This window comes from Schistocerca piceifrons, chromosome 4 (assembly GCF_021461385.2).
Source record: "Schistocerca piceifrons isolate TAMUIC-IGC-003096 chromosome 4, iqSchPice1.1, whole genome shotgun sequence".
Taxonomy (NCBI): Eukaryota; Metazoa; Arthropoda; class Insecta; order Orthoptera; family Acrididae; genus Schistocerca; species Schistocerca piceifrons.
This window is the reverse complement of record NC_060141.1, coordinates 420,937,258-420,958,268: the sequence shown is the minus strand read 5'-3', so window position 1 is coordinate 420,958,268 and position 21,011 is coordinate 420,937,258. Positions and strand designations below refer to the sequence as shown.

General features: G+C 41.0%; 1 protein-coding gene across 1 annotated transcript in view; it reads right to left on the bottom strand.

Moving 5' to 3' along the window:
• The window catches only part of LOC124795883 (pyruvate kinase-like), a 55,405-nt gene that overhangs the window by 14,915 nt on the left and 19,479 nt on the right, over positions 1-21,011 (bottom strand). The gene's annotated exons all lie outside the window — the stretch shown is intronic.

The following is a 21,011-nucleotide window of genomic DNA, read 5'->3' as shown; positions in this document are numbered from 1 at the left end:
GTCCTGTCTATCCTCATGATCATGGAGCACTGTATTTGGTTTTTGCACTAATTCTATGTTGGTCTAGTTTACAAGAACATGGTGTTGACACGTCATGCTGTCCACCACCTTGAGCGATGGAGATGTTATTATGGTCCCACTGTTTGGTGTACCTAGTGTACTACCAAAATAATAGCATGAAATATTATTACGACATTTCAGTGCCTTGACTACACTGATTAATACTTCAAGGAAAAGAGCTTCAGATTGTCTTACTTGATGTTGTGCTTCTGTAGAAAGATATGGAGTTTCAGTGCAGCTGTGTGCAACCTAAAGTGGTACAACCATGACGCAATCCTTCCCATTCCTTTTCTAATTCTTGTAAAATGATAAAGACATATACAGTGCATGTGCACTCTATGCCATTCGTTAATATGATTTGTACTCATTATGTATACTTTTATTTTGTGATTCCCAGATATGTTCTGTATTACAGTGCGTGTGCACTTTCGTCATTTTGTTAACATGATTTGTATTCATTGCATATACATTTTTGTGATTTGCTGATATATTCTGAATTACAGTGCGTGTGCACTTTTGTCATTTGTCAGTATGATCTGTACTTATTATGTTTATTTGTTGTAAAAATATTAGGGAGTTTTACAGTGCGTGTGCACTTTATGCCATTAGTACTCATTACGTATACATTTTTTTTGTGATTCCCAGATATGTTCTGTATTACAGTGCGTGTGCACTTTCGTCATTTTGTTAATATGATTTGTATTCATTGCATTTTGTGATTTGCTAATATGTTCTGAACTACAGTGCGTGTGCACTTTTGCCATTTGTTAATATGTTTTGTACTCATTGTGTATACATTTTGTCGTTGCTTGATATGTCTGTACTCGGTGCATGTGCACTATATTGTATTTCACGTTATGCACCTATATATATATATGCATATATTCTGTGATTGTAAAGTAAATTAATTATGAAAAACTTGTTGCTCATGGCAAGTCCAATTGACTCACCATCGCTGCCAAATTTTTGCCCCCCCCCCCCTCCCGCCCCCCAGTGGAGGGTTATGTAAGGAGTATGCTTCGCCAGCGATGGGTGAAGCATGACAGAATCTCTGACCAGAGAGTAGTTTATTGTTAGTTGTTGCTTGTCACGAGTCTGCGCTGGTCTGCGCGAGTCGACAGTAGTAGTCAGTCTGCAGTAGTAGTCGGTCGGTTTTAGTAACGAGTGGACGGTTGTAGTGTGCGGGAGTCAGCATGCGTCGGCTGTGTGCTCTGCTCGCGACTCTGGTCAGGACTCTGGACGATGAGTATTGTTGTAGAAGGTAAAGAAGCAGCATTGCGCATATCTAATAATGTATGTTAATTGTAATTAATTTGTTCAGAAAATGCCCCAATAATAATTTTTTTTATAAAGTAACTCTTTTAAAGAAAAACATTCATTTCAATTTAAAGAATATTTCCTATGCATTCCCTCCAAGAATAATATATATATATATATATATATATATATATATATATATATATATATATATATATACAGCAGCATTGCACAAAGCTGTGTCGAAGAATGTATAATTAAGAGCAGATATAGATGCAGTTTTTATTGAGGTAAGAATTTTTGCTTTTTTATTCAGAATACAGGGCTGAAGGTCAGTGCTGCTGCCCTTATAAAATTTACCAGATATTATTATTTCTGTTGAGATGTTACATTCGGTTCATGGTTCATTATTTAATTAATATTATTGTGGGTTCATGGTCAATTATCATTTTTTTTTTAAATTTTTGTGGGGAGGTTACGCTTGGCTCCATTTTCTTGTTTTTCATTTAAAATTTTTGCTGGGACGTTACAACATTAAAGAACACCTTCGAGGACTTCATTTTAATAGTGATGAGGTGGTGCAAGCAGATGTGAGGTTGTGGCTTCTTCAACAACGTTAGACATTCTACAGTGGTGATATCAACGAACTGGTATCTTGAGAGGAATGTGTTTGTGGCCAGGATGACTATGTTCAAAAATAAATATATAGACATGAAGGATAAAGATGGAGAATGTTAATCACTTGTGTCTTATTTGAAAATCTTTACGATTTTTAACACAAAGTATTAAGAGGCATTACTTTTCAGTGCATCCTTGAATTTTCTCAAGAAAAGAAATGTCGAGTTTTGAAATGCTTGGACGACACTTTTCCTTCTCTTTCAGTTCTCAGTCAATTACAATAAGACATTTGTCAAGAACATCTACTATGAATTTTACTTTGGTTATTAATAAAACATTATGACAATGCCAAACCTTTAATTCTATTACTACATTCGACTTTTTTTTGTAAAGTATGGCCTCTTTTCACTTGCATGTTTCAGTACCAAACTGCACAGGAGACAGTCTCATAACACGCGAAATTTTGCCGCCTATATGCAAACATAGTTGTGATAGGGGCGAAACAATAGACATGAGTAGTCGATTGAGATAAGAAAGCCGCTCATGTAAAATAGGATATCATATCAGCATTGAGGCCATGAATAGACCTAGACATTTTAAACATACAAATACGACAAAAAATATTTTATGTAAGAGGCAGTAGATTGGGGGGAATAGTGGGCTTTATTGCAGGTAGAAAGGTCTGAAGCTGTGCCAGTTCAATATGGGAAAAATTCTTATAAATAATACACATTAAAAGTACAATACAAAACGCAAATTAACCTAACAATGCCATGTAATAAATTTCAGTAGTGAATCAAAAAACCTTAAGGATCACGTCACAGAACAAAATGATCTAATTCTTCTATATATGGATTCTAAGTTTCAATGGTTTTGTCCCTTCTGAAGTGAACGCAACCTGTGACCAGATGTTTGTCAGTAGAAAAGTAACTTTACACATCAGTCTAAGCTGTCGTTCACTGTGACACTACCCACATCAGTGGTTTTGGCTAAGATTCGTTCATATTTTCGTTTCCTAATAACTACCAGTGCTTAAAAGACTCATCCTAAAATTTTGTTATGGTTGGTATTAAAGAAAAAAGTCATTGTATGACATAAAATTCATCTGACCACTTTCCTTTTGTAATTTGTTATATTTTTTCAGTTTTCACAGCTGAAAAAGAAACTAGAATCCTGTAAAACACGTTAAAATTTTTACTAACACATCATAATTTAACAAGTAATGTTATCCAAAGATATAAGGAACCTCTAAGAGCTTTGGTAATTTCTACACAGTTTGAAATTCTAGAAGGAACTGTTGTCAGTTCTTTGTCAATTCAAGATATATATTCACTCACATACAGGTAATTGCCCTTTAATGGTTTAGAAACTAAAAACAAAATTGTAACAAGTTACTTGTTTCAAATTACATTATGTAGACTTTAGATTGAAAAATCCAAGTAACAGATAAGAAGCTTGGGATCCAAGCATTAGCCATACATACACATGTTTATTTTATCCCAACATGTCATATTTCAAGACATCCCTTATTGAAATGTAGCATCATCATAAAAAGCAAAACGCAAAAAGAAACATAAATTTTACTTTACCTCTCTTTGGGAGCTCCATTGAAATATACGATACCTGTATGACTTTATGGTTATTAATTGCATATTTCATAAAATACTCTGCAAGGGGCCAGCAACTGATGTTCTAAAACTTTCATGTAAGACTTAGGAAAGCACTTTTTTGCAATACATATGTATTTTACAGATGTGCTGACCTATAGTGATAAATGAATAATTTTATGGCATATTCTGTAGTCACTACACACTGAGATGACAAAAGTCATGGGATACCTCCTAGTATCATGGCAAATTTCCTTTCTCCTGGCGTATTGTAGCAACTCGACCTGACATGATGTCAACAAGTCCCTTGCACAATGAGCCATGATGCATCTATAGCTATCCATAATGGTGAAAGTGTTGTAGGTGCAGGATTTTGTGCACGAACTGACCTCTCAATTTTGTCCCATAAATATTCAATGGGATTCATCTTAGGTGATCTGGATGACCGAATCATTATCTCGAATTGTCCATTTTCTTCTTCCAACCAATCGCGAATAATTATGGCTCGGTGACATGAAACATTGTCATCCTAAAATTTCAGTCATTGTTTGGGAACATGAAGTCCACGCAAAATATCTAACATATCACCTCTCAATCTTGTGCCATAAATGTTCAATGGGATTCATGTTGGGCTGCTTGAATGGTTCCAAGTAGCCGAACATATACATTTCCAGCCAACGATCAGTTCAGTTGGATCAGAGGAACTAGCCAATTCCACATAAACACAGCCCAAACCATTATGGATCTACCATCAGCTTGCACAGTACCTTGTTGACAACTTGGGTCCATGGCTTCGTAGGGTCTATGCCACACTCGAACCCTACCATCAGTTCTTACCAACTGAAATCGGGACTAATCTGACCAGACCACGATTTACCAGTCGCCTAGGTTCCAATAGATACGGTCGCGAGCCCAGGAGAGGCGCTGCAGGCGATGTCGTGTTGTTAGCAAAGACACTCACATTGATGTATGAAGGTAGCATCTGTTCCCGAAAGAACAGATGCCATTGATCGCAGCTTCTCTAGAATGAAATGATAATTAAATCGAAACCCTAGCTGCAAACAGGCGTTGATATACGTCATTGGGGACATGTTGAAAATGTGTGCCCTGACTGGAACTTGAAGCCGGGATCTCCTGCTTATATGGCAGACGCTCTATCCATCTGAGCCACCGAGGGCACAGAGGATAGTGCGCCTAAGAGACTTATCCCTTACACGCTCCCCATGAGACCCACATTCCCAACATGTCCACACCACTACATTTGTAGTGCACCTAATAGATGTTTGCCCATCACACTGATTACTCGTGGCAGATTAATCTACCATGGCCTTTACGAGTTGGGGCATAGCATGTGCATTCACACACGGTCAATGGCCGGGTAGCCATATTTTAACTATATACAAAGGTAGTATCTGTTCCCAAAAGAACAGATACCAGTAGGCGCACTACGAATGTAGTGATGTGGACATGTTGGGAATGTGGGTCTCACGGGGAGCGTGTAAGGGATAAGCCGCTGCAGGTGCACTATCCTCTGTGCCGTTGGTGGCTCAGATGGATAGACGACCATCTACCATGTAAGTAGGAGATCCCGGGTCGAGTTCCGGTCGGGGCACATATTTTCAACATGTCGCCAGTGATGTATATCAACGCCTGTTTGCAGCTAGAGTATCGATTTAATTATCATTGCACTCACATAGCCACCTAACGCCAAATTTCGCCGCACTGTCCTAACGGATGTGTTCGTCGTACCTCCCACAATGATTTCTGCGATCTGTTGGCGTTGACAACTCTATACAGACGCCGCTGGTCTCGGTCGTTAAGGGGAAGCCATCGACCACTACATTGCGTGTAATGAAAGATAATGCCCGAAATTTGGTATTCTCGGCGCTCTCTTGACACAGTGAATCTCGGAATACTGAATTCGCTAACGATTTCCGAAACGGAATGTCCCGTGCGTCTAGTTCCAACTAGCACCCTGCGTTCAAAGTTTGTTAATTGCAGTCGTGTGGCCATAATCACGTCGAAACCTTATCACACGAATCACCTGAGTAGTAATGACAGCTCCACCGATGCGCTGCTCTCTTAAACCTTGTCGGAATTAACTACATGGAACACGAAGATATATCTAAAGCATTCAAGTGTTGTTAAACTTAAAAACCTGTATTATACATTTCCTATTGCCGCACATACACTCTGCCACTGGCACCCATTTGTAAGAAGGGCGTGTTACGCATGAGTTGCGCATCTGCACAATAGTAGCGTAAATATGGAACAAGTAGAGAAATGTATCGATGTTTGTATTCCTTCTGTAGCAAAGTGTGGAAGTGTCGAACCGGGAAAGTGTGTAGAGGCTGAGTTTACAAACGGTATTCCAGTGTATGTATTTGCGCCTGTTGGACTCAGTGCAATGCGGACTGAATTTGAGGATTATACACTGATGAGCGAGTATAGATTTAAGTGTCAGGAAGACGTTCCTGAAAGTATTTGTATGGAATGTGGCCTTGCATGGAAATGAAACATGGACGATAAATAGTTTGAACAAGAAGAGAATAGAAGCTTTCGAAATGTGGTGCTGCAGAAGAATGCTGAAGATTAGATGGGTAGGTCACATAACTAATGAGGAGGTATTGAACAGGACTGGGGGGAAGAGAAATTTGTGGCACAACTTGACTAGAATAAGGGATCGGTTGGTAGGACATGTCCTGAGACATCAAGGGATCACCAATTTAGTGCTGGAGGGCAGCTTGGTGGGTAAAAATCGTAGTGGGAGAGCAAGAGATGAATACACTAAGCAGATTCAGAAGGATGTAGGCTGCAGTAGATACTGGGAGATGAAGAAGCTTGCACAGGATAGAGCAGCATGGAGAACTGCATCAAACCAGTCTCAGGACTGAAGACCACAGCAACAACAAGGACACTGATGTGATTAAAGTCATGGGTTAGCGATGTGCACAAAGACGGATTCAGGGGGGTCGGGGGTTGGAACGGGACACATACTCTTCCCTCAGACAGGCTGAAAAAAGAAAGAGAGAAAAAGAGAAAGAGTTTTTATTTTGAAATTGAAGACTAGAAATTCAAAAGGGGCTAAGTACCAAAATGAATGTTCCGAGATTGTTGTTGTTGTTGTGGTCTTCAGTCCTGAGACTGGTTTGATGCAGCTCTCCATGCTACTCTATCCTGTGCAAGCTTTTTCATCTCCCAGTACTTAATGCAACCTACATCCTTCTGAATCTGCTTAGTGTATTCATCTCTTGGTCTCCCCCTACGATTTTTACCCTCCACGCTGCCCTCCAATACTAAATTGGTGATCCCTTGATGCCTCAGAACATGTCCTACCAACCGATCCCTTCTTCTGGTCAAGTTGTGCCACAAACTTCTCTTCTCCCCAATCCTATTCAATACTTCCTCATTAGTTATGTGATCTACCCATCTAATCTTCAGCATTCTTCTGTAGCACCACATTTCGAAAGCTTCTATTCTCTTCTTGTCCAAACTATTTATCGTCCATGTTTCACTTCCATACATGGCTACACTCCATACGAATACCTTCAGAAATGACTTCCTGACACTTAAATCAATACTGGATGTTAACAAATTTCTCTTCTTCAGAAACGCTTTCCTCGCCATTGCCAGTCTACATTTTATATCCTCTCTACTTCGACCATCATCAGTTATTTTGCTCCCCAAATAGCAAAACTCCTTTACTACTTTAAGTGCCTCATTTCCTAATCTAATTCCTTCAGCATCACCCGACTTAATTAGACTACATTCCATTATCCTTGTTTTGCTTTTGTTGATGTTCATCTTATATCCTTCTTTCAAGACACTGTCCATTCCATTCAACTGCTCTTCCAAGTCCTTTGCCGTCTCTGACAGAATTACAATGTCATCGGCGAACCGCAAAGTTTTTATTTCTTCTCCATGAATTTTAATACCTACTCCGAATTTTTCTTTTGTTTCCTTTACTGCTTGCTCAATATACAGATTGAACAACATCGGGGACAGGCTACAACCCTGTCTTACTCCCTTCCCAACCACTGCTTCCCTTTCATGTCCCTCGACTCTTATAACTGCCATCTGGTTTCTGTACAAATTGTAAATAGCCTTTCGCTCCCTGTATTTTACCCCTGCCACCTTTAGAATTTGAAAGAGAGTATTCCAGTCAACATTGTCAAAAGCTTTCTCTAAGTCTACAAATGCTAGAAACGTAGGTTTGCCTTTCCTTAATCTTTCTTCTAAGATAAGTCGTAAGGTCAGTATTGCCTCACGTGTTCCAGTGTTTCTACGGAATCCAAGCTGATCTTCCCCGAGGTTGGCTTCTACTAGTTTTTCCATTCGTCTGTAAAGAATTCGTGTTAGTATTTTGCAGCTGTGACTTATTAAGCTGATAGTTCGGTAATTTGCACATCTGTCAACACCTGCTTTCTTTGGGATTGGAATTATTATATTCTTCTTGAAGCCTGAGGGTATTTCGCCTGTTTCATACATCTTGCTCACCAGATGGTAGAGTTTTGTCAGGGCTGGCTCTCCCACGGCCGTCAGTAGTTCCAATGGAATATTGTCTACTCCGGGGGCCTTGTTTCGACTCAGGTCTTTCAGTGCTCTGTCAAACTCTTCACGCAGTATCGTATCTCCCATTTCATCTTCATCTACATCCTCTTCCATTTCCATAATATTGTCCTCAAGTACATCGCCCTTGTATAGACCCTCTATATACTCCTTCCACCTTTCTGCCTTCCCTTCGTTGCTTAGAACTGGGTTTCCATCTGAGCTCTTGATATTCATACAAGTCGTTCTCTTATCTCCAAAGGTCTCTTTAATTTTCTGAAAGAAAACTAATTTATTCCGTATAGAATGCCTTGATACAATTAATAACATTCCTAAGTCACACTGCAGGCCGCTGTGACATGGTATGTAACTCAGAGACTTAACTGAACAACTTGTACGCCCTTAGTATCACAAAGAAAATTACGATTTCGAAAAGGGCTGAGTCCATTGTTCTTGTGTTGTTTTTGCAATGATTACAACAGCAGTACGACGCGGAATAAGAGTACCAAATACCATCTTGTGACATTTTACATGAATTTAACCACTAACGTCCTAGTAAAACTTCCTGTGTTCTTCGGGTAAATATGGCGGTTGTCATCTTGCTTTAGTTCCATATTTTGGAAATCAGAGACTGATTTGCCCTCTTTCAGGACATCGGACACTGACCACTCTTGCAGCCTGTTAAAGATTCTTTGTATTTTGACGCCCCAGGGCTATTTTTTGAATCCACTATGCAGTCGATCACAAGAGCTTGTTGGTGATCAAGTTTTCTGCTGCTGTGTAAAAGTCAAGACAGTGCGACTCACGTATTTCCAGAACACTGAATGGCTTTGCATGACGTGATGAAGTCACTAACTTCATTAGATCGCACGGAACAAAATATTTCACTGTCTTTTTACTCTTTTCGTTGGTTGCAAAATCTCGAGCGCATGCCAGAAAAGCTATGTCGCGGGACTGATGACCTCGATGTTTGGTCCCATGCTCTCTCAATCAATCAATCAAAGCTATGTCAAGAAATGAGATATTTAAGGTCAACACATTCAAACATCCCACTAAGCCCTAGAAACTTGTACACGAACAGAAGAATTTTGTTTTTATTTTGTGTGCTGCAGTTGTCACTCCAAACACACAGTTTTTTCTTCATTATGAAGCTAGGTACTTGATTGAGAAGTGCAAATAAACAGGATGCGCTTTCATTAGCTCCCCTGCCACCTTCCGTCTCATTCCACATACACATTGTTGCATCATCAATGTCACGCATATGTACACTGAAATTGTAACATTAGAACTGTCTCAGCTAGGAAATATCTGAGTGTGTAAGGAAAGGTACGAACATAATCTGCTGGAGATCTATGAATAGCGTACAAGTATCAATGTCTGGTAACGTTGCAGCAAGTGCACCAGTTCTTAACTGTGATGTGCCCTTTCGGTTTTTCGATGGTGCAGTTCAAGCTCTTACTTAGCTTTGTCAGCATCCTGGTGATTTACCTTACCTTCTAGAACTAATCGGTCACATGTTCAGCAAGTATCTGATCGTGGCTTTCCGAAGAGTACTTGCGAAAAACCGGCAAGGAAAACTTTTCTGTAAAATTTATGCGTCGCAGTACTATCTGGATATTTTACTTTGAACGCAGTGAAGAGCCTGTTCATATTGAGATCGGGGCTTAAGTACTACTTCGTTAAGCGCTTTCTACTGTAGTGAGTCATATCTCTAGGTAACACGTGAATGTGAACACGAACAATCTGCCAATCTTCATCTGTGTATTTTCTATTAAATGATCCTCTTCTTTTGTCTTTTTGTTCTGTGCGATTATCTGTATTTTTTTCTTTGAAATACCGAAAACATCCACAAAGGTCTTTTTGCATGCCTGTTTTTGTGCACCCTCACCAGCAGGAACCATAAAAATCAATGTCCACTTGCGGCAACTCCGTTGGATCGGCGTACTTTGCATTTCGCCGACGTTCTAATGGAATAAGGCCCATGAGCCCCATTAAGAATGTACGTTATGTCTACTCATTTTGCCGGTAAAGCGTAGGAAACAAGTTGGTCTTATGTTCGGCTGAGGTGTGACGGTGACGACACATTATAATAGTACAATATTACATTATTTGTTTTCAACATTAGACTCTCACGTAGATACTTTTATTGTGGAGCGTTAACGTTTGATGTACTGATCCCATAACAACGTGGTTGGCTGTTGCTTAGGAGGTCTTTCTTTTCCTTTTCCTGTCTTGCGTGATAAAGTACACACACTTCTTTTCTTCTCCATCACTCTCTTACTTTCACTTACACATTGTCTCTTCATTGCTTTTGAACCACCACAGTATTCAGGCTCACAACGCGTCATAATCTCACCCATCTTCATTAACAAACGTCAACTGATGGGCAGCAGAGTACCGGTCGTATAACGTCGACTTAGCGCATACCAACACTCCTCATGGGTTTAACGCCATCTACGAGCAAGCAACAGAAAACTAAAGGGAGGACGTACGGACATAACACCCATCGTCGGTTAATGGCCTTGACACGTACCTCCTATCGACAGCAGAAGCTTGTTTTTCACATAAATGGAACTTAGCCCCTTTTGAATTTCTAGTCTTCAAATAGTTTCACAAAGCCTATAAGGACCTATTCACCGCCCTAATCCTTGAGCCCCCCCACCCTCTCCCAGAAAAAAATTATGTCTGCCCGGATATGCACGTATATAAACGGCGGTATTATAGCGTACACAGGATATAAAATGGCAGTGTATTGGCAGAACTGACATTCGCACTTAGGTATTTCATGTGAAAAGGTTCCCGACTTGATTATGGCGGTACGACGGGAATTAATAGACTCTGAAAGCGGAATGACAGATGGAGCTAGACGCATGGCACATTCCATTTCGGAATGCTGAGAATACCATATTTCAGGTATTACCTCTCACCACGGACTACTCAGTGGCCGACAGCCTTTACTTAACATCGTGCGGTAGCGTTCTCGCTTCCCGCGCCCGGGTTCGATTTCCGGCGGGGTCAGGGATTCTCTCTGCCTCGTGATGACTGGGTGTTGTGTGATGTTCTTAGGTTAGTTAGGTTTCAGTAGTTCTAGGGGACTGATGACCATAGATGCTAAGTCCCATAGTGCTCAGAGCCATTTGAACCTTTACTTAACAACCGAGAGCAGCGGCGTTTGCGTAGAGTTGTCAGTGCTCACCGGGCAGCTCGGCGGAATTTGGTTTTAATGGGCTATGGAAGCAGACGAACGACGCGATCGCCTTTGCTAACAGCACAATATCGCCTGCAGCGCCCCTCCTGGTTCCGTGACCAAATCGGTTGGACCCTAGACAACTGGAAAACAGTAGCTGGTGAAACGAGTACAGATTTCAGTTAGTAAGAGCTGATTGTAGGATTCGAGTGTGGCGCAGATCCCCCTCTGATCCAATGAAACCGACTATTGACTGGAAATGGTTACGTTCAGCTACTTGGAGGCCATTTGCACCATGCATGGACTTCATGTTCCCAAACAACGATGTCATGTCACCAGGACAAAATTGTTCTCGATTAGTTTGAAAAACATTCTAGACAATTCAAGCGAACGATATGGCCACTCAGATCATCCGACGTGAATCCCTTCGAACATTTACAAGACATAAAATCCTGCACTGACTACACTTTCGCAATTATGAACGGTTGTAGTGACAACATAGCTCAATATTTCTACAGGGGACTTGCAACGACTTGTTGAGTCCACGTCGCCACCACTACGCACACAGCACACTATGCTGGGCAAAATGAGACCCGAGTCGATATTAAAAAGGTATCCCACGACTTTGTCACCTCAACGTGGAAGACAATTTTTTGCAGAACACTGGGCTACAATGCAACAATTTTAAGTTAGTAAAGTAAAACTATACATCCTCGACAAAAATATTGTTGTTATTTCCCCTCATGTCCTAGCCAGCTACCTATACTTCTTTTTCAAAACGAAATACATCAACGCTTACCGGTGAATCTGAATGCCAGCAGTTGAACTCTAACTTAACAAATTAAGTTCTGAGTTATTAGCAGTAAATTACGCACTTGCAGTTTACAAAATCCTTTTTAACATACAATATGGGTAGTCTCACAACCCAGTAGTTTCAGTACTACTGCTATTGAGGCCGTGGGTGGTATGACTGCCGCCTGTACTCATACCTATCGTTGTATCACACACCGCCATGGGTTTGAACTTTGCAAGGTACATGGACAAAATGCACACACAGCCGTCACCGTGTTAACGTAACCAACAAGGAAACTGTCCAGTTCGACACGGCGAAACTGCCTTGTTTTTTTTTTTTTTAATACAGGACGAATATATCGAAAGAAACACGTCAAATTTTTGTCTGCTAAGGAATACTGCAAGTATTTGTTTTTTTATTTTGAAGTTTACCAAATTCCTAGTTCACCAGGCGGCTGGCGAAATGTACATCCCTGTGTAGTTGTAGCAGACCACATTCATAACACGGAAGGCACATTTCCTTCAAAAATGGTTCAAATGGCTCTGAGCACTATGGGACTTAACATCTGATGCCATCAGTCCCCTAGAACTTAGAACTACTTAAACCTAACTAACCTAAGGACATCACACACATCCATACTCGAGGCAGGATTCCAACCTGCGACCGTAGCAGTCGCGCGGTTCCAGACTGAAGCGCCTAGAACCGCTCGGCCACACCGGCCGGTTCGCATTTCCTTCATTGACGGTACATCGGTAAACAGGTAACACGGCGCTACACGATCGTAACTTGTAAAGAGAATTTAAGTTTCTGCTGATCGTTCCTCCGACATTATTGTTCGCAGTTACTATTGGCTTGAATTTGCAACTCATTTAATGTCCATAATAATCAGCAGTTGCCTTTGGAGTATCGCTAAGTCTTAACAACGGAGATAAAATTAATTTTCTTTGAAATTTGTTGGTATATGCTTCCTAACACCATCTGTCTTTGTGAAAGTTCCAAAATTTCACCCTAACGTTGAATCCAATTAATGTTTTCAACCTTGCAAAGAAAAATGTGAAGAGATAAGATTAGATTAGTACTTGTTCCATAGATCATGAATATGATACTTCGTAATGATGTGGAACGTGTCAGGTTAATAAAAGGTGTCTATACAAGACATTACATTACACAAAATATTACATGACACTTAATTTTTTTGAGTGTATGGGGGGGGGGGGGGGGGGAATTACCCACTTATTATAACCAAAAATTCATCTAATGAGTAGAAGGAGTTGCTATTCAGAAATTCTTTTAATTTCCATTTAAATTCTATATGGCTATCTGTCAGATTTTTTATGCTATTAGGTAAGTGACCAAAGACTTTTGTGGCAGCATAATTTACCCCCTTCTGAGCCAAAGTTAGATTTAACTATGTGCAGTGAAGATCATCATATTGTGAGGCTACAGTGAAGTTCCCTAGCTCTTTAAATAAGTGTCTGCAGGATGATTTTGGATGAGCTCCAGCAATTATTCTGATTACACGCTTTTGCGCAATGAACACTCTTTTATTCAATGATGAGTTATCCCACAATATGAGGCCATAAGAAAGCAGAGAATGAAAATAGGCGTGGTAAGCTAATTTACTGAGATGTATATCGCCAAAATTTGCAATGACCATAATAGCATAAGTAGCTGAACTCAAACGTTTCAGCAGATTTTCAGTGTGTTTTTTCCAGTTCAACCCATCATCAATGCATACACATAGCAAATTTTGAATATTCTACCTTAGCTACCGATTTCTGATCGAAGTCTATATTTATTAATGGTGTCATTCCATTTACTCTGTGAAACTTTATATACTGTGTTTTGTTAAAGTTTAATGAAAACTCATTTGCAGAGAACCACTTAGTGATTTTATGAAAAACATCGTTTACAATTTCATCAGTTAATTCTTGTCTGTTGGGTGTGATAGCTATACCTGCATCATCGGCAAGAATGAGGTATGCAACTGACTTCAGCTGTTTCTCTGAAGACCTAAGTGTGTGTCATTTATTAATTAATTTCTTGGACATTTTTTCCAATGATGTCGACATCTCGTTAGAAATTGTGGTAACGTTAGAAGAAACAGGAAATAACTCTTGACAATTCCATGAACTGTGCTTGGAAAGATCATTGTTGTGCTAAATAAAGTCCAGAACAAAAATAGAGTACCTTCCAAGCCCAAAGAAAACTTAGACAGTAACAGCTTTCGGTGACAATTATGAAAAAAGGCGGTAATTTTTTTGGTAAAACAATGGAAAGAGAAAATGCTTAAGCTTAAGCATTGTGCAAAGTTGGTCTTGTTTCGTAAAATCTGAAAATGAGTTTATATAATTATAAAAGAAAGATTTACACGAAGTACGAAATATGCGACAAAATGAAACTGCAGAAGTGTGAAAAAAACTGTTCGAAAGATTTGGAACTCATTATATGAGTCAGTGCACAATTTCCAAGGGAGATCTAAGACACCGAACACACTGAATTGCAAATGAGATGAACATTAATGGTTTAGGGGCTTCTTCAACCAGGTTAAACAGATTCGGGAAATTACAGAGAAACGGAAGACACAAAATTACCGTGTTTACCTCAAGCAAACGTGTAGAGGACTTTCATTAGTAGGGATTCGTCGTAACTGCCGTCTGCTTCACGTCTGCTGTGCAGCGAGCTACCTTAATTTAAGTATTAACTGTATTTTTCTTATGTGTCACTTCTTCTTCCGTGTGTTTTTGCTTTTAGGAAGCTTTAATTGTCGAGTGATAGTAATAGTGTTCCATAGATTTCGTGTTTGTTTTGAATACAGTCAGAGTCCCTTTAGTCAACCATAGTACCAGTAGTGCTAGTGTTTGTTTTCAATACAGTCCAGAGACAAGAAGTGGCTAGCAACCACAGTTTGGTCAACTATCAGCCGCCTTTAGTGAATTAGCAGTCTAGTTAAAAGTTGATTAACTCTCTACAGTAAATTGACTTCTTAGAACGGATAGGATGTGTGACTGCTGTGTACGGACGCAGGAGGAGCTGGCCACTGTTCGCGAACAGCTGAACGTGTTGATGGCCGCGGTCAGCCGTCTTCAGGCTGCTGCCTCGGAGTGTAGCGGCAGTGGGGAGTCTGGTGCGTCGCATGGTACACCCCAGGTGTTACATGCTTCACCCGCTGTCCCTGCTGTCGAGACATCTTCGCGGGTACCGGGCGCGGTTGGGCCACCCTCTCCCCAAGGGGAGTGGCGGGTTCAGCGGCGTTCGCGGCGCACGAGGCGGAGAGTCAATGTGGAGGCTGGCCGTGTGATATCGCCCGCTCTGCCTGTGAGTGGACATGTTGCCGCTCCTTCAGCAAGGTCCGAGCAGGCACACGGGGGGAGGGGTTTATTAGTTATTGGGAGCTCCAACGTTAGGCGGGTGATGGAGCCCCTTAGGGGAATAGCGGAAAGGTCGGGGAAGAAGGCCAGTGTTCACTCTGTCTGCTTGCAGGGGGGTCTTATCCGAGATGTGGAGGAGGCCCTGCCGGCGGTGATAGAGAGCACTGGGTGCACCCGACTGCAAATTGTTGCTCATGTCGGCACCAATGACTCCTGACATCTGGGTTCAGAGGTCATCCTCAGTTCGTACAGGCGGTTGGCGGAATTGGTGAAGGCGGAAAGCCTCGCTCGCGGGGTGGAATTAGAGCTAACTATTTGTAGTATCGTTCCCAGAACCGATAGCGGTCCTCTGGTTTGGAGCCGAGTGGAAGGCTTAAACCAGAGGCTCAGACGATTCTGCGGAGATCTGGGGGTGCAAATTTCTCGACCTCCGCTATCGGGTGGAGAAATGTAGGGTCCCCTGAATAGGTCAGGCGTGCACTACACGCCGGAAGCGGCTACAACGGTAGCGGAGTACGTGTGGAGTGCACATGTGGGTTTTTTAGGTTAGAGAATTCCCTCCCTAGGCCCGACAAGACACCTCCTGAGACGCGGCAAGGTAGGAGTAGGCAAAATGCAACAGGGAATAACAACATTAATGTGCTAATAGTAAACTGCAGGAGCGTCTATAGAAAGGTCCCAGAACTACTCTCATTAATAAACGGTCACAACGCCCATATAGTACTAGGGACAGAAAGTTGGCTGAAACCAGACCTAAACAGTAATGAAATTCTAAACTCAGATTGGAATGTATACCGCAGAGACAGGCTGGACAGTGAAGGGCGAGGCGTGTTTATAGCCATAAGCAGTGCAATAGTATCGAAGGAAATTGACGGAGATCCGAAATGTGAAATAATTTGGGTGAAGGTCACGGTTAAAGCAGGCTCAGACATGGTAATTGGATGTCTCTATAGGCCCCCTGGCTCAGCAGCTGTTGTGGCTGAGCACCTGAAGGATAATTTGGAAAATATTTCGAGTAGATTTCCCCACCATGTTATAGTTCTGGGTGGCGATTTTAATTTGCCGGATATAGACTGGGAGACTCAAACGTTCATAACGGGTGGCAGGGACAAAGAATCCAGTGAAATTTTTTAAAGTGCTTTATCTGAAAACTACCTTGAGCAGTTAAACAGAGAACCGACTCGTGGCGATAACATATTAGACCTTTTGGTGACAAACAGACCCGAACTATTTGAAACAGTTAACACAGAACAGGGAATCAGCGATCATAAAGCGGTTACTGCATCGATGATTTCAGCCGTAAATAGAAATATTAAAAAAGTTAGGAAGATTTTTCTGTTTAGCAAAAGTGGCAAAAAGCAGATTACCGAGTACCTGACGGCTCAACACAAAAGTTTTGTCTCAAGTACAGATAGTGTTGAGGATCAGTGGACAAAGTTCAAAACCACCGTACAATATGCGTTAGATGAGTATGTGCCGAGCAAGATCGTAAGAGATGGAAAAGAGCCACCGTAGTACAACAACCGAGTTAGAAAAGTGCTGCGGAAGCGAATGGAATTTTCACAGCAAACATAAACATAGCCAAAGCCTTGCAGACAAACAAAAATTACGCGAAGCGAAATGTAGTGTGAGGAGGGCTATGCGAGAGGCGTTCACTGAATTCGAAAGTAAAGTTCTATGTACTGACTTGGCAGAAAATCCTAAGAAATTTTGGTCTTTTGTCAAAGCGGTAGGTGGATCAAAACAAAATGTCCAGACACTCTGTGACCAAAATGGTACTGAAACAGAGGATGACAGACTAAAGGCCGAAATACTAAATGTCTTTTTCCAAAGCTGTTTCACAGAGGAAGACTGCACTGTAGTTCCTTCTCTAGACTGTCGCACAGTTGACAAAATGGTAGATATCGAAATAGACGACAGAGGGATAGAGAAATAATTAAAATCGCTCAAAAGAGGAAAGGCTGCTGTACCTGATGGGATACCAGTTCGATTTTACACAGAGTACGCGAAGGAACTTCCCCGTTCTTGCAGCGGTGTACCGTAGGTCTCTAGAAGAGCGTAGCGTTCCAAAGGATTGGAAAAGGGCACAGGTCATCCCCGTTTTCAAGAAGGGACGTCGAACAGATGTGCAGAACTATAGACCTATATCTCTAACGTCGATCAGTTGTAGAATTTTGGAACACTTATTATGTTCGAGTATAATGACCTTCCTGGAGACTAGAAATCTACTCTGTAGGAATCAGCATGGGTTTCGAAAGAGACGATCGTTTGAATCCCAGCTCGCGCTATTCGTCCACGAGACTCAGAGGGCCATAGACACGGGTTCACGGGTAGATGCCGTGTTTCTTGACTTCCGCAAGGCGTTCGGTACAGTTCCCCACAGTCGTTTAATGAACAAAGTAAGAGCATATGGACTATCAGACCAATTGTGTGATTGGATTGAAGAGTTCCTAGATAACAGAACGCAGCATGTCATTCTCAATGGAGAGAAGTCTTCCGAAGTAAGAGTGATTTCAGGTGTGCCGCAGGGGAGTGTCACAGGACCGTTGCTATTCACAATATACATAAATGACCTTGTGGATGACATCGGAAGTTCACTGAGGCTTTTTGCAGATGATGCTGTGGTGTATAGAGAGGTTGTAACAATGGAAAATTGTACTGAAATGCAGGAAGATCTGCAGCGAATTGACGCGTGGTGCAGGGAATGGCGATTGAATCTTAATGTAGACAAGTGTAATGTGCTGGGAATACGCAGAAAGATAGATCCCTTATCATTTAGCTACAAAATAGCAGGTCAGCAACTGGAAGCAGTTAATTCCATAAATTATCTGGGAGTACGCATTAGGATTGATTTAAAATGGAATGATCATATAAAGATGATTGTCGGTAAAGCAGATGCCACACTGAGATTCATTGGAAGAATCCTAAGGAAATGCAATCCTAAAACAAAGGAGGTAGGTTACAGTACGCTTGTTCGCCCGCTGCTTGAATACTGCTCAGCAGTGTGGGATCCGTACCAGATAGGGTTGATAGAAGAGATAGAGAAGATCCAAGGGAGAGCAGCGCGCTTCGTTACAGGATCATTTAGTAATCGCGAAAGCGTTACGGAGATGATAGATAAACTCCAGTGGAAGACTCTGCAGGAGAGACGATCAGTAGCTCGGTACAGGCTTTTGTTAAAGTTTCGAGAACTTACTTCACCGAAGAGTCAAGTAGTATATTGCTCCCTCCTACGTATATCTCGCGTATATCTCGCGAAGAGACCATGAGGATAAAATCAGAGAGATTAGAGCCCACACAGAAGCATACCGACAATCCTTCTTTCCACGAACTGGAATAGAAGGGAGAACCGATAGAGGTATTCAGGGTACCCTCCGCCACACACCGTCAGGTGGCTAGCGGAGTATGGATGTAGATGTAGATGTAGATTCTATAGGGAACTTAGCAGCTGAGGTGAAGACGAAGCTTCTTGTTATCCCCTAAAGGCTGTGTGTAAATCCAGTCAGGATTCGTGCAAACCGCACAGTGTCATTTCGAGAGGAAAAAAAGACATAGTCATTTGTGCAGTCAATGAATGCTATGACAGTGTAGAGCAGAGGTTCCCAAACAATTTTTTCTCGTAGAACACTTTGAAAGTTTTACATTAAATTTAGACTGTCCCCTTGTAATATTGCAAGTTAACGTCATTAAATTTGTTGAAAAAATCCGACAAGTACGCAATGTCTGCTTTAAATTTGATCAGATTTTCTTTTAAATCCGGATCATTAGTTTCCAGAAATTCTATAACCGATTCGAAAAGTGAGTAAAATCTTGATAAATATGCACCTTTCGACAACCAGCCCACTTCATTTTGTAAGTGCAATCGTTGGAAATCTTTGTCATAAGCATAGATTCTCTATATTAGTGGACTGTGTTATTATTTAGTTGTACTACTCTCAATGAGAGCAACTCCTTATTGATAAGTACTGATTCTTATTGTTAATACAAACAATAAGACTGAGAAGCTTGAAAAGCTATTTATTATAAATTTGGTATATCGCTAACAAATGGGCAGGTACTTCCTTTTTTCGGCACTAGCAAACACTGACATCGATTCACTCACACTTTTATTCTCAAAAATCCGGAAACAAATGAGTAACTTTTTGTCCTTGACATTCATGTTTATATTAGTGTAGCTTGCAAGCGAAGCACAAGTGGTATTTCGTCCCTTACACGGGCGGCACTTTGCAAGTATCTACATGCGTTGTACTGAATATCGAATATGCTTGTTTTTACAAGTAGCAGTCGCTGACCTTAAAATACACTAGGTTCTCCAAAAAAATTAAGGTGGTTAAAAATTTTCGTGGACCCCCACTTACAACTTGTGAACCCCCATTTTTTTTTTTTTTTTTTTTTTTCGCGCTAACGTGGTCCCACGTCTGGTCTCCCGGACCACTTTGGGAACCATCTGCAAAAGTCTTGTATTGTAATTGATGTAGCAAAATCTGGAAAAATTGGGAAGATTAATTTTCAGTGTAGTATGCGAAACGTCTTCTCACCATTTGCACAGAATAGGAGTCTAGTTGATTGCTTTTGTTGGACTCTTGGCTTGGTCATAATGACACCCTTGTCTTTAACAGGACGACAAAAAGACTGTTAACGCAATTCGGATTCGACCCGGAATCAGTCTCTCGATAAAAAAAAAAAGAAATTCAGCAGTGTAGAGCATTTTTCAAATAACTGCCGGACAATGTAATTTCCGACAGATCTTCGTCATTTCAGGTTTATCAGCGGAACAGTGTTATTAACCTTCAGAAATTTCTCTATTGTCAGTTTGCATCATCACATTTTTAGAAACGGATCAAGTATGCCTGGTACGCAGCACAATGTGCAGAATTTACTCTGTTCGGATGAAGTGCCTGAGTGCATTAATTTGTCTTTTATCAGCTGCGCCTAATGTAAGGAAACGTTTGTTTTCGTCATTCAATTGGGAGAGAATTTTCGCATTTTTATGCTGACAAAAGGGGATAAACGACGAACTTTTCCACTGGTAGCAAAATATACATTATTCAAAGATTATCATAAGAACAGTGCAACAGGAATTGCTATAACATATGTAATCTCAACAATAAAAATTCCCAAATTATGGAAATAGTCTGTAATGCAACATCATACAATGTCTTGATTTTCTGTCCTCTGCTAGTTACGTCTGTCATAATTACTTCTGCAACAGTAAAGATGTCGTTAGGAACTGCAAGTTCTTCAAAAAATTAATGAAGTGAGACTTTTTGGTATGGATTAAGAGCTTAAAATTCACGTGTGTACACTTTGGACTTCGCGCTACGCAGCACTACTTGTACGTCCTCTAATCACGGCTACGTCTGCTTATTCGCTTTGGACTTCGCGCTACGCAGCACTACGTCCTCTCGTCACGGCTACGTCTGCTTATTTGCCAATTCGAGTTCTAGACAGGAGAAGCTGTACAAACCGATGTTTTAAGCAGTTCTTCGTATTGCATAAACGAGTAACTTCAACTCTTTTTTAAATATTAGCAGTGGATCTTAGCTTATAAAATTTTGACAGCACATTTC